Below are 14,792 nucleotides of genomic sequence, written 5' to 3'. Positions count from 1 at the left end.
AGCTTGGGTTGCTTCCTTCTCCTCCATTAAATGCTGCCTTCAAGAACAGTATGGATACCAAATGAGCTCCGACTCAAATAATTTATTTTGCAGTCTGTTAAACAAGTGCAAGCTTCAGGATTATTCCCACCCCCACCCCCAGTTCAGCAAGGTTTCCTCTCTATTTGAGAAGAAACACTGGAGATGGATAATGCCAGTGTCTCTTTCGAGACAGATATAGAGACATGGCAAGGTTTATAGTTTCCCCTTAATGTTAACGAGCAAGCATCTTCCTGAGGAAATGGCTCTCTGCAGAAGTGCAGAACACCTCCACTGGAAAGAGCCATTGAAAACTTGCTAATGTCAGATTTATCTGTCACTTAAGCATTTGTATGCTGTTGGAAAGTTGATTTCTGCTGACAAAGGATGCCGGTAAAGGAGGCAGCCAAATCCTAGCTAATGACAGGGCCTGGTCTGCAAGAGTATGTGAGGCAAAGCAACTTGCCAGAAAAGACCCTAACTACCCCTTTAAAATATACATTTCATTTTCAATTTATGTTATTTGTTAAGCAAACCATTGTTTATTAATGCAGGCAGCATCCACCTCTCCTCTCATATGCTGGCTTTGATGCTTCAATCATGGCAACCCACAATTTCCTGTTACATCTGAAATAGCAAACTGAGATGGATTAATTTTAGTTTACTAACCATTTTATAGTCCTGGCTTCATAACCTTGTTAGTAAACCAGGATTAACTGAGATCTGGTGGTATTAGGAAACCATGGTTTAACAAACCACTATAGAAACAGTCACTCCACTGTGGGAGGGCAGGAACAAAGAGGGGAGTACCCAGGCACAGTGCTTGTTCTCAGCTTAATAAACCATGGTTTTATTTCGTCGAGATTGTTAATGTCTGAACTAGTCCACTTAAATGAAATGCAAGCAGATTAGAGGATGTGAAAATATTTTGTGGGACAAACCTTTCTAAAGGCCTGCGTGATTGGCTGTAGATAAGTTTGGTTTGGAAACCTGTTCCACAATCTTGCAGTTGCTGTATACAGTGGTACCTCAGTTCTCGCACGGAATGCTTTCCGGAAGCCCATTCGGCTTTCGAAACGTTTGAAAACCTTAGGTGCGACTTCCCATTGGTTGCAAGAGCTTCGTGCACTCAGTGGAAGCTGTGTCACATGTTTGGGTTCCGAAAAACATTGAAAATGGAAGAATTTACAGTCATACCTCAGGTTAAAGTTGCTTCAGGTTGAGCATTTTCGGGTTGCGCTCTGCGGCGACCTGGAAGTAACGCAATGCGTTACTTCTGGGTTTTGCCGCTCACGCATGTGCAGACGCTCAAAATGACGTCACGCGCATGCGCAGAAGCGGCAAGTCGCGATCCGCAGACACAGGTTGCATTTGCTTCAGGATGCGAACGGGCCTCCGGAACGGATCCCGTTCTCATCCAGAGGTACCACTGTACTTCTGGGTTTTCGGCATTCGAGAAACGTACGACAGCGAAGGCATTTGCGAACCGAGGTACCACTGTATACCATATTCTGGTATTCTAGGGATCTAAGTTTCTTTAGTTCTTGAGTGTATACAGTGACTTAAAAACCCCCAAAACCTAACGGCGCATGTCCTACGGCAACTAAAATCTAAATTCTGAACGTAACGCACTTAGGACCTCAAAATAAAGCTCCATTCATGGCATGTTGCTGCCTGATAGTGGCTGTGCAATTGTCTTCTCTTGTCCCATTTTCTCTCAAGGTGCCTACCATCTATAGACCCTCCTCTTTATCTAGCAGTAGAATGCTTCTGAAGTTGTTGTAGGCTGGAGAAAACGTTCCTCTCATCCTGAGTAGATAACCATGGAATTCCAAGAGTAGCAGCAAGTTGTGGCCGTGCTCTACAAAAATGTGTGTTGAATGCAGTAAGCCGCCCGAGTCCCAAGGATCTAAAGGTGGCTGGTCTTGCTGCTAATTTTCTTAGGCTACCTGCTGCTCCAAAATCCTTTGTGCACACTCACAAACAGATGGTGGCTGATTTGGCTGCTCTAGCCAGAGTTTAAATTCACCGACAGCAGCATTATGGAGCTGTCAAAAGATCCATCTGCCCCAAGCAGCTGTCCTGGCATTTGTCTGTCTGCCTCCTTGGGAAATTCTGTGCCTCCTTGTTCTCAGGCAGACATATAACTTTGCTGCTACTGCTGTTTTATTGGGACAGGAATGGAAGCAGGACCATCTGCCTGATAGCTTTAATCAGAAAAAGGTTACTTCTCTCCCCCAGCCTCCCCACAAGCCTTTTCTTATCTTTTTAGCTGATAGTTTTCTGGCTGTGTCCAGAGGCAGTTCTGGGCTGTAGATAGCTACTTCGGGTTTCTTGGACACAGGTCATGTGCACTCATTGTGTTTGTGTGCGAGAGAGAGTGAGTCAGTGACTCTTGCCTTTGTGTGTGTTCCCAAACCCTCCAATGAGTAAGGCTGAAAGACTTTACTTAATTATTTTTTACTACATTTCTGTTTAACCGCAGATCTATGAGTGCCTTTTTTAAAATCATGACTCTTTCACATACTGGGATTTATTTTGGTCTGTTTAATTGTTCTCTGAATAGGAGAATCTTTATGAAAGCTTGAAGCTATTCAACTAGTTGACAGATGAGCCACCCTGTACTTGTAACCAAAAACTGCTGTTTGGTGTTTTTAAAAAGTAGGTTTAAAAATAAAATGCCATTCATTTGTTTCAATGCATTTATTTTTTATCTGATGCATTTTCAAATTAAAACCACTGAAGAATTACTAGGTGTTTCACAATCAATCATTCTCTTTTCTTAAAAAATAATAATAAAACCACCCAAACAATAAACTATCAATTTTAGATATCCTGTAAGCCTGCCAGCGTGGGTGGAGTATACATATAACAACAACAACAACAAATATGTCTTTAAGCAAGCAGAATAGCCCACAATCCACAATGCATCCCTATCTGCATTTTTGTAACAAGTTGTACAAAAAACCTTGTAGTTTGTGTATATTTCTTGATCAAGTAGCTGCTGATTTGCCTTGCATATATATGTTCATTCTGTGACATTAATTCTGCAGCTACCAAGCTTCCAATGCAATGAATAGGCAAGTGTGGATACTTGATTACAGTGGTACCTCGGGTTACATACACTTCAGGTTGCAGACTCCGCTAACCCAAAAATAGTACCTCGGGTTAAGAAATTTGCTTCAGGATGAGAACAGAAATCGTGCTCCAGCGGTGTGGCAGCAGCAGGAGGCCCCATTAGCTAAAGTGGTGCTTCAGGTTAAGAACAGTTTCAGGTTAAGAACGGACCTCCAGAACGAATTAAGTACTTAACCCGAGGTACCACTGTACTTATGAACAACCTCACTTTGGTGGCAGAATTATATATTAGAGTCAAGAGGGATAAAACAACTTTTACCACATATGTGTTTTTATGCTAGTTGGTGTCTGTGTCGGATCTGAATTGCTTTTTATATTGCTGCTTTTAAAAAATTGTTTTATATCTAATGTTTCTATATATGCAAATGTTTCAACTGTTTTTATATATTGTGTTATTCTGTTTTGATCGTATTGGAAAGCCCCATGAGAAGCATCTCGTAAATGAAAGTACACCTGCAACAGTGGGCATCGGAAATTACAACGTATATTCTTTGATAAATTACAATATTTCAATGGGCTTCTTTTTTAAGATGCCGTTGTGGTATTTTCAAACCTGCATAACAAGCCATTGTGAGCCTCTTGCATTTGCATAGAATTGCAGAGTTGGAAAGGTTCCGAGAGTCGAACTCACTGCAATGCAGGAATCTCAACTAAAACATCCTTGGCAGATGGCCATGAAACATCTGCTTTAAAATCTTAAATGAAAGCCTACACCATCTTCTGAAGGAGTCCATTCCACTGTCAAGCAGCTCTTACCATCAGAAAGTTCTTCCTAATGTTCACTCAGGATATTATTGCGTTGCATGCTCTCACCTGCGCATGGTCACCCATTCTTCTGCTAAAGGTGTAAAGCGCTTGGATGGTCACAGCAAACTTGCCCCCTTCTTTCCAGCTGTAATGGCTGCAGCATAAACCAGCAGACTGAGACTCTTTAATAACAAGGAATATTCTTAGTAGGTATCCTGCGATGGAGCTGTCCGTTTGTGGCAGATCAGCAATAAAAGAGTTCAAGTTTCCGTATTCAGCAAACTCCACATTCTGATCAGATATTTCTCAGCATTTCCAGTATCTCATTCTGATAGGGCACCTGCACCTGCAAATTATGATTAGAATTTCAACTCTCAATGATGCATGGTGATTTGGGGGGCCCAGTAGGCCTGGTCAGCATTCCCATGTGAACTGCATGTTTCATGGCAGATATACAGGGATTTCTTGCCAGCTGAAAAAGATCCACGGAAGATTAAAAGCTTTAAAACAGCTAGTGTATATATGTTATAATCAGGGCTAAGTATATCAATACATAGGGATGTGGGTGGCACTATGGGTTAAACCATAGTGGTTTGCCAATCAAAAGGTCGGTCGTTCCAATCCCCATGAAGGGGTGAGCTCCCATTGCACGCAGTGCAAGAAGATAAATAGGTACCGCTCCGGCGGAAAGGTAAACGGCATTTCCGTGCACTGCTCTGGTTTTGCCAGAAGCAGCTTAGTCATGCTGGCCACATGACCTGGAAAACTGGCTGCGGAAGCGGACAAACACCAGCTCCCTCAGCCTGTAAAATGAGATGAGCTCCACAAACCCAGAGTCGTTCGCAACTGGACTTAATTGTCAGGGGTCCCTTTACTGTGTGTGTGTGTGTGTGTGTGTGTGTGTGTGTGTGTGAGTGAGAGAGAGAGAGAGAGAGAGAGAGAGAGAGAGAGAGAGAGAGATGAGACAACTGGGATTGAAAAACTATCGACTGTCTCTCTGGCCGAAGGCCCTTGCTATGTCAGCTTCAAGACTGAGGTAATGACTCTGACTTGGCATAATTTGGAATCATCTGAGGTGCTTTTGAAGTGCCAAGCATTTATGAGAACAAGTTAATGAGGCTTCAGCTCCTCAAACAGTGATTCACACCTTGGGTAGAGACTCCAGATCACCTCTCCTATATGACCTCCAGCCAAAAGAAACCACACACACAACACCAGAAAAACTTAATTGTATCTCCCATTCTGCCAAATTGGTGGAGTGGCTATCTATTAATATCCTGGCTTTACAGCTACAATCAAAGCGCCCCAGTTTGGCATGCCTGTGTTTGTTTTATTTTATATTTTTTAATCCTTAAAGATGATCCACTGGCCAAGTGGTTATACCATTTTAATAGAGTGGATCTGGAATAATGAGAGCCATTATCTTGTTACAGACCATTCTATCCCTAGTACTTATGATGTCAAACAAACATTTGTATTACCATGCTTTCTGTTGTTATAAGGTAGCTATGGATACTGTTGCACATACATTCTTTGCTCAGAATTGTGTTGTATCATTGCATTTATAGTCGTACCATATCTGTAACAAAACCTATGATGCAGTGCAACTGTGGCCCAAGCGAGTTTCCAAAAATATATTTGTTTTATGGTTCTGCTGATTTTATTTTTAACTTTTGTAAACTGTCCTAAGAATGATTGTGGAAGGGCAATATAAAATTATGACCAATAAATAAATTTATTTGGAGCTTTAGCAATTTGACATATGGCAATGCGGCAATTGCACTGCAGCAGTGCACACTTTTTGAAATGCCCTTGATTCTGGAACAATGTAGTAAGCCCAAACAGTTTCACCATCTTGGTACACATAGTAAGGTTGACCATGTCTTTCAATCGCCTCTCCAGCTGCCTGCCCAGGCCCTTATCTCTTCCCCTGTTATCTCTACTGCTTCACATCTTTCCTTGATGAACCCTCCAAACCTCATTGTATTTGTGTTCCACAATCTGTTCATTTTGTAACCTAGTAAGTCAAAAGGATCTCAAGCAGGCAGGGGGGAAAAGATGCTTGTGTGTGGGTGTTTTTGGATTCCCTATTCTTTTCCGTCTCTATTCATGAGGAGTCAGGAGGATGTTTCAGAAAACTGGGTCAGGCATAACTCATCCTCTTCAAGCCCTGCTCAGGCCTTGTAGCCAAAACCTCCTTGTATGAAAAGTGACAGCAGATATTTGTCAAAGTGTTAATGGTGACATTTAAACCAGATTCCTAGCTGTCTAGCTGTTTTTCTTAGTGCTTGACCTGTCAGCTCTTTGTCAGCATTCTATGTGATGTGCCTCGCTATATTAACTTTGTTTGTTATTAGGCGTGAAATATAACATCAGTGTGGGTACTGTTTCTCTCTCTTTGCATGAAATATGGTGGATTCCCTCTGCTGGGTAAAGATTCAATTAATGAGCTTCAAGGCTGTGTTGGCCAATGCTTTGTGAAGCATCAGCCATTGGGATGAAAGCTACGCTGTTCAAATGGGGAAGCCAACTTCTCTTTGGCCTAGTTTGGATTCTGCAGGCAATTTTATCTCTGTGGATGCTTTCAAGGAATGCTGAAGTGAGATAGCAGCTGTAATGGGTCCCTGGGAGGGCCTGGGTCTACTTTGGATTACTCCTTCCACCAGTGGTTTGTGGACATACCACACTTTTGTCCTTGAGGAAGACTTGGAAGATTCAGAAGCACCCAAAAAGTAAAGTGCTTCTGGGCACACTTTGACCAACCATGCTGAAAAGCCCCAAGTAGAGTGTTGAATTTCTGTTCCATTTAGTTTTTATCAGCTGGACTCTTTCTTCTTCTTCTTCTTCTTCTTCTTCTTCTTCTTCTTCTTCTCCAATATGCCTTCTGTTTTAGATAGGAAGTATCCTTTCTTTTCTACTGCAGGGAGTATCATTTCAACTGTTTACTTGTTTGAAAAGACAGAGAGCTTATGACTAATGGATTACTGTACAGGAAATCTACTTTCTGTGTGTTTGGGAGGATTCAAGTGGGAGCAAGTTCACAGCAGCACCCTTGTGACACTGATATAGAAATCCCCGTTTCCTCATATCGCTCAATAGCTGCTTTGACTAAACAATTCAGTGCATAACCCAGGTGCCAAAGACTGACGTTCCTGAAACCCTCCTGTGCTCAGCAGGTTTTTATAAGCTGAGGTTTTGATGTATTAACAGAGCAAGTGACTGGAGCCTGCCTGCCTGCCTAGGCGGGCCTGTCTCTTCCAGCCTTCTCTTCAGTCAAGAACTGGAAATTCTGGCTTTCCTGATAGACAACTGTCTGCCAGAAACATGACCAGGTGAAAGCTGTGGAGATCTCAAAATGGCAATAGGCCATGGCTGTCCCTCCAACAGAAAAGTCAAGCAAATCATAGTCTAATTTCTGTGCCAAGGAAAGACTTGTTTTCTACAGTGGTACCTCGGGTTAAGTACTTAATTCGTTCCGGAGGTCCGTTCTTAACATGAAACTGTTCTTAACCTGAAGCACCACTTTAGCTAATGGGGCCTCCTGCTGCCGCTGCACCGCCAGAGCACGATTTCTGTTCTCTTCCTGAAGCAAAGTTCTTAACCCGAGGTAATATTTCTGTGTTAGCAGAGTCTGTAACCTGAAGTGTATGTAACCTGAAGCATATGTAACCCAAGGTACCACTGTACTTGAAATTGCAGAAACATACACAATGTTTAAACTATGCATAAAGTTTAAAGGGTGGCGCTGTGGGTAAAAGCCTCAGCGCCTAGGGCTTGCCGATCGAAAGGTCGGCGGTTCGAATCCCCGCGGCGGGGTGCGCTCCTGCTGCTCGGTCCCAACGCCTGCCAACCTAGCAGTTCGAAAGCACCCACGGGTGCAAGTAGATAAATAGGGACCGCTTACTGGCGGGAAGGTAAACGGCGTTTCCGTGTGCTGCGCTGGCTCGCCAGATGCAGCTTTGTCACGCTGGCCACGTGACCCAGAAGTGTCTCCGGACAGCGCTGGCCCCCGGCCTCTTGAGTGAGATGGGCGCACAACCCCAGAGTCTGTCAAGACTGGCCCGTATGGGCAGGGGTACCTTTACCTTTACCTTAAAGTTGTTCTATGCAGACGCTGCTTAAATGTGTTCAAATCTTTCCTCACAACCATGAAAACTAGATATTTTGAAGGTCTAAGCTGAATGCGCTTGCAGTATTTTGGGAACATTCTTGGCAGTGATAAAAATTGCCCCCCCTTCAAGATTTTTTGGCAATAATAATCACTCTATTTGTTTCCATTGCTCTCTGTTACCTTCAATGGGCTTAAATTACATTCAGTAATATAGTCAGTCAAATCTGACTATATTCTGTTATATCATTCCATCTGCAAGGTGATCCCTGGTTGTATTGGGTTTCCCATGTGACAGTGCAGGAGAAAGAAGCAAACAGCAACTTGAAGGGGGGGGGGCAACAAAATAGTGGCAGAGAGAAAGAAACAAAACAAGACTGAAAAAAAGTTTTTAAAATAAATATTTCTATACTCCTCCCACCAAACTCTATTTTTGGCCCCAAAATTCCAAACCAAATAATATCTGATGCACCTGTAGCTTTAATAATAGTGTCCATATCACTTTTAAATTAACAGAGCTTAACAACTGGGATGGTGCTTTCAGGTTTTTCTCAGTGGTTGGCCAATGATGAAATTGATGAGAGACTGATACATCCGGTCGTTAGTTCTGAAAGATCTATTATTATAGCCTTGTAGAGAAGCTCAGGCTTTGTGTATCTTGAACCACCTGCATTTGTTCCTAATTTGTTCCTGTGTTGACTTTGCTGCTCTTTGTGAGTCTTTCAAACCCAGCATTTTAAGCAAGAGTCATGGCCCTTGTTTTTACCAGCAACTTCATTCCAAGTTCTGTCTGTCTGTCTTGACTATGTCATTCTGAAATGCATTTGATTTCCCAGCATTTTTTCCCTTTATTTCCCCCCCAAAAGCAGGTCGGGGAAACCGAACCAGGTTGAGGAACAGCAGGATGGCGGCACTGCGCCTCCCTGCTGTCCCCCGAGCTTGTGGGGCTGGCCGATGTCTGCCTGGCGCGAGGGGCGCTCTGCTTCAGGGCGCCCCGCGCGCCGGGCGGCAGGCTGCTATCCGCAGCGTGGGGAGCCCTGCGGGGAACTCCCGCAGGGCTGCCTAGGCTACGGATGTGTTCCCGAAGCGCCGGGCGCTCTGCTTTCAGCGCGCCCGGCGCTCCGGGAAGCAAGCTACTATCCACAGCCTAGACAGCCCTGTGGGAACTCCCGCAGGGCTGCCTAGGCTGCGGATGTCTTCCTGAAGCCTGGAGAGCGAGAGGGGTCGGCCCTGGGGGAATGCCATAAAAAGGCCAAGATTATATCAACTGATACAAAAAGTACAACCCATGATCATTATGCTGCAAGAGACATAAAGCAAAATGTACAGGTGGATTTCTTAACTGTGCGAAATGAGCACTTAAATATATTACACCTGGATTTTTATTTTATTTTTATTTTTTTTAAGAAATGATTTGGGGTTTGCAGGGCTGAGGAAACCTCTCCTTGAGACCTTGGAGAGTCACTGCCACTTGGAGTAAGACGTTGTTGGGCCGTGAGAAGCAGTGATCTGACTCAGTATAGGGCAACATGTGCCAGGTAGGAATGCAATTTGAAAGCCGACAGGTGAGTTTGTCAACTGAGAAGCCCTAGAAAGCTGAGCAGCCCAAGCTATGCCTCATGCTGCCTTGGCATTGCACTCTGCTGATTCATAGGAGGCGGAGGCAGCACTGCGGACTGACTTCCCTGTCTTGCAGACCTCTTTGTACTGTGAGAACCAGATTGGGCGGTGGCACAACCAGGTTAATGGCACAAGCCCTGTGGGAACTGATGTCTGTTTAGAGCTTGATGATTTTCACTATATAGGCACTGTTGTTGGTGCAACATCGGGACTTCAAAGCTGGAAATGCTAGGAATGCTGCCAAAGGACGCAGTCAGCAGGCGCACACATTAGGACATAGGGATTGAGAAGGCATCCTATATATGGGAGAGAGCTGAACATTTGCCAGTGAGCTGCCCATGACTTTATCTCATTCCTTACACACTCTTCCAAAGATTTCACAACTCAGGATTCCAAAGAACTGAAGGATCCCACAGAATTGTTGCATCTCTATAGCATGGGTATCACCTGGGGGCTCTGCCGGAGCCGAGAAACAACTTGTCCCCGTATACACAATTGCTTGCCACTGGAATGGGCGTTCAGGGGGTAGAGAGATTCTCTATGCCAGTTGGCCAGGCTGTGGTGTGGTCTTCTGCATCAATGGAGGATGCCACACGTAACAACTGAGCCCAGAGTAATGCCTGGAAATCTTTATCAGCGCTGTGTGTCTGAATCCTCTCAATTTTTTATTTGTGCAGTGTCCACAAAATCTCGGGTGCCATTATTGATAAGGATTACTAAACTTCTGTCATGTATGCAAAGCCATTTCCGCATTCTGTAGCACCCTTGTTTTATCATCTTAATCCGGCAAGCGCATGTTTCAGAGCTTAGGTATCACATCAAGGCATCACGGACTTGCCTACGTACTGCAGTAGTGCTGTCTCAGTACTGTGAACTAGATTCGGGGTAGACCAGTGGAGTAGTCCCATCTGCTCAGCAAAAGATGGGAAAGGGAGCCTTGTGTTGTGAGAGGCACCAATGAACTCTGTACCCTGACTAGGGTACTGGGGACAGTGCTTTCCATTTGCATGTCCCATGGTTGTGACTTGGGCTAGAGTCATGAAATCAGGAACAGGAACTCGCTGACAGATAGCCTGGACACTGCTGCTTTCTCATAACAGCAACAAGGGAAGCATGGTTTTAAGCCTTTAGTTGGATACAGTTTGAGAATGACAGAGGTAAAAATGGCCCTTGCTTCTTTGGCCTCAGCTTACTGTTCCACGGCCAAAGGGTGCCAGCGTTACCATGGGGAACCTGGCATTCTGTGATGGGGACAGCCAGCCTGCAGCGCATAAGCCAAATGTAGTCCCTGAAGTAATTTGTGACCTGCCTAAGATTCTATTCATGTCATGGGGGGTGGGGGTTTGCTGTGGGTTAAACCACAGAGCCTAGGACTTGCCGATCAGAAGGTCGGCGGTTCGAATCCCCGCGACGGGGTGAGCTCCAATTGCTCGGTCCCTGCTCCTGCCAACCTAGCAGTTCGAAAGCATGTCAAAGTGCAAATAGATAAATAGGTACCGCTCCGGCGGGAAGGTAAACGGCATTTCCGTGCGCTGCTCTGGTTCGCCAGAAGCGGCTTAGTCATGCTGGCCACATGACCCAGAAGCTGTATGCCGGCTCCCTCAGCCAATAAAGCGAGATGAGCGCCGCAACCCCAGAGTCGGTCACGACTGGACCTAATGGTCAGGGGTCCCTTTACCTTAAAGGAGGGGGGTGCTATTTTCAAAGGAGATAATTCACAGTCTAATGCTACATATATGCTTTGGATTTTATATGCCATGCCACCCACTGAAACGATGAGTGGGGTCAAATCATTACCAAAACACACCTGCAACTCAGGAACCACTTTCTGCTGCATTAGATAACATTCCCAGAATTCTCAACTTTGCCTGTAAAGGAAGACTGAAAAAATTGTGTGTCCTTCATTTAAAAACCAAAACTTTTGATGTGACTTTTTCAGACGAAAACCTGCATAGCTGCTATCGAGGCTTTGATGCACTTATCAGAAGGGACCAGAAGCTTATGCGGCGTTATTTATTCTTTGCTACTTTGACTTCCTGCAAGCTGCAGTTTAAATTGATGCTTACAGTTTAATGTATTTATTGTAGGTGATTAATCATGGCAAGCAATTACTATATTTTTTGCTCTATAAGACTCACTTTTTCCCTCCTAAAAAGTAAGGGGAAATGTGTGTGCGTCTTATGGAGCGAATGCAGGCTGCGCAGCTATCCCAGAAGCCAGAACAGCAAGAGGGATTGCTGCTTTCACTGCACAGCGATCCCTCTTGCTGTTCTGGCTTCTGAGATTCAGAATATTTTTTTTCTTGTTTTCCTTCTCCAAAAACTAGGTGCGTCTTGTGGTCTGGTGTGTCTTATAGAGCGAAAAATATGGTATATTTGTAATTAGTTAGAAGCTAAAGTTTTTCTTAATCCACTTGATTTCTATAAGAAAATGTGAGTAGATTCAAATAGAGAGAGAGTCAGAGAGAGAGAGGAAGGGAGGAGTTTTGAACTCTAAAAGGTTGAGCAATGAAAACTGCTGAATAGCTGCTGCTGAATCTCCTTCCTTGGAACTTTTCAAAGGCAGGTTCAGCAGGGACATGCATAAATGTTTATATATTTGCCATGTTTTCACTCATAAGAGAGAGTTGCCAAATGGCCTGTGTGATTTGAACCAGGCCAAGATACACTGAGTGCATTCATATTAAAGGGAAGGGCACAGCTTTGCTTTTCATATGAAAGATCCCAAGTTGCGTTCCAGGCATTTCCAAGTAGGGGATGGTAAAGGCTTCTGCCTAAACCCCTGACAGGCATGTGTGAATCAAGGGATGGGGAGCCCATATTGCTCCAGGTGTAATTGAACTCCAACACTCATAATTCCTGATGGTTCAGTATGCTCGCTGGGGATGACAGCAATTGGGAGTCCCACATTATCTGGAGGGGTTCTGCACCCCTAGTGTAGGCAGAACTGAGCTGGTTTGTCTGGAGAAGGGCTGCCCTTCTTCCTCCTCGGGGAAAAGCCCCCAAAAGCCGCACACACGCTCCACACGCTCTTTAAAGGGAGCGTGGCTCTTGGGGGAGCCTTAGCCATGCGCAGCCTCTCCCGGGCAGGGGATGAAGGCTCCCCTTGCCCAGGAGAGGCTGTGCGAGGCTATCCCATAAGCCAGGACAGCAAGGGGAGCCAGGACAGAAAGGGGACAGCTGCTCAGCGATCCCGCTTGCTGTCCTGGCTTCTGGGATTCAGAACCCCCCCCCCCCCAATTTTCCTCTTCCAAAAACTAGGTGCGTCTTATGGTCTAGCGAAAATGCGGTATTTTAAACTTGCTCTTCCCCTCCATCCGATGCCATGATGGCTGGCTTGAGCAGTAGAGCATTGAAATGTCTACCTGAAGTTGTGGGGTTAATGGATCAGTGGTTGCTAGGCAGCTGCTGAGTGCTTTCTCCCTCCCTCCCTCCCTCCCTCCCTCCCTCCCTCCCTCCCTCCACGGATCTGATCCAGAGGTTTGAGGGGTCCTTTTAAACATGTGCCCTGGCTACATGGAAGGAGCTGCTGACGGTCCTTTAAACAGCACAACCGCGCAAGGACAGGGGCTGACCATGTGAGACTTCCCCACAGATTTGGCGTACCTGCTAGTCAGGGCTTGTACAATATGCCCTTGCTGTGTGCTGAATCACCCTAGTGGCACGACTCAGAGAAAAAGCATCTTCTGTGTGTTTAGGCTTCCTAACGAGGGGCTGAATATGCAGCTAGGTCTGCAGTCCTAGCACTTGTTTCCCAAATCTAGGTTGTTGCTTCTGGTGTTCTGCGTGCTCTTTCTCTCTCTCCTCCCCACCCCCCTTTTGTAATATCCCAGAGCATTGAAATGTATTTTTGTTGGTGAAAGTAAAAAAGTGCCTAACATTCCTTTAAACATGAACCTTCTTAACTGGGCCACAAAGTGGGGAAAGGAGCTTTGCATTCTAAGGCACAAACCTGAATGCCTGAGAGGAGGAGGAAGGGGTTCTGTACTGAGAAAGCAGAGGCAGCAGTCTTGGAAGAGACTCAGGCAACTGCCAGGGTCACCAGCAGGCCCTTTAAACACAACCAGTTTATCATGCAGGATCAGTCGGCTGCCTTCAAACACAGCCCTCACATGTTAATTAAATGCTCACATGTCCACTATAGCTGGGGGTTTTTTTTAAGCATACACATGCACCAAAGACTTTGGTATGAAGTACAGAATGTAGAACGAGGGCAACAGAGGAGCCAAACGCTGACCTAGATATTTGTTGTTGCTGTTTACTTGGCAAAGGGAGAAATGCAGAGCAAATATTGAAGTCGGCCTGGCAATAATGATCCTCCTGTTCTTTTGGAGGCTTTCCTTTCTGTGCCAGCTTTTAGGTAAGGGGAGGCAATTTCCCCAAACAATCTTCTTATACCTTGTTTCACTGAAAAGGTTATGGGGATGCCCGTACATTTACTTAGCTTGATACCGCCTTGTTGAGAGCCAGTGGGGTCAGTGGCATAGCCAGTCTTTGCGTGCAGGGAAGTCACTAACTCACCAAGGGCTTTGAGACCCATTGGCTGCCCTCGTCTGTTTCAGCCAGCCAGTTGAAGCCATTCCTGGGGTGTGGCTGCTGTCACAGGCTGACAGCTTCTAGGAGCCACAGGTGAGAGCTGAGTGCAGGGTGGGAACCAAAGGTGGACAAACTACTCAGGAAAGAGCATGACATGCCCCCCACCAAAGATTCTTCCCTTCCCCTAACACCCCATACACCCTGAGAGAGTAGTCATGCTATAATGAATACTGAAAATCATTTTGTTTCCTGGTAAATGGCAGAGGACAAATGATTTTGTTTTTCTTAATGGTTATTTTAATTTATGAATCATAACACTTGCTTAGGCTCCTGTATCACTGACATAGTCTGAGCTCTGCACAAACTCTGAAGGAAGTCGCATAGGAAACAAAAAATGTCTGCAGTGCATTTGTTTGAGGATTAAGATGCTGGTTTGCTTCTCCAGGACTCATTGCCTTCCTTTTCTCTAATGTTCTTATGCCTGTCTAATGACCACTTAATTAGTCCTGCTCTTGTATGCTGTTGATTCCTTCTGTATATTGGAATGATGTGTTATTGCTGAGACACTCTCTGTCTTTTATGGAAGATAAAAATAAAGATTAATTAAAACTTTTTTTAAAAAGATA

The 14,792-nt window shown here is 44.9% G+C and overlaps 1 protein-coding gene across 2 annotated transcripts in view; it reads left to right on the top strand.

Annotated features, from left to right (window-relative positions):
• The window catches only part of MYO1D (myosin ID), a 176,849-nt gene that overhangs the window by 130,248 nt on the left and 31,809 nt on the right, over positions 1-14,792 (top strand). The window lies entirely within an intron of this gene.

This window comes from Podarcis cretensis (genome assembly GCF_951804945.1).
Source record: "Podarcis cretensis genome assembly, chromosome: 13".
NCBI lineage: Eukaryota > Metazoa > Chordata > Lepidosauria > Squamata > Lacertidae > Podarcis > Podarcis cretensis.
The sequence above is the reverse complement of the archived record's forward strand: the minus strand, read 5'-3'. Positions and strand labels throughout refer to the sequence as shown.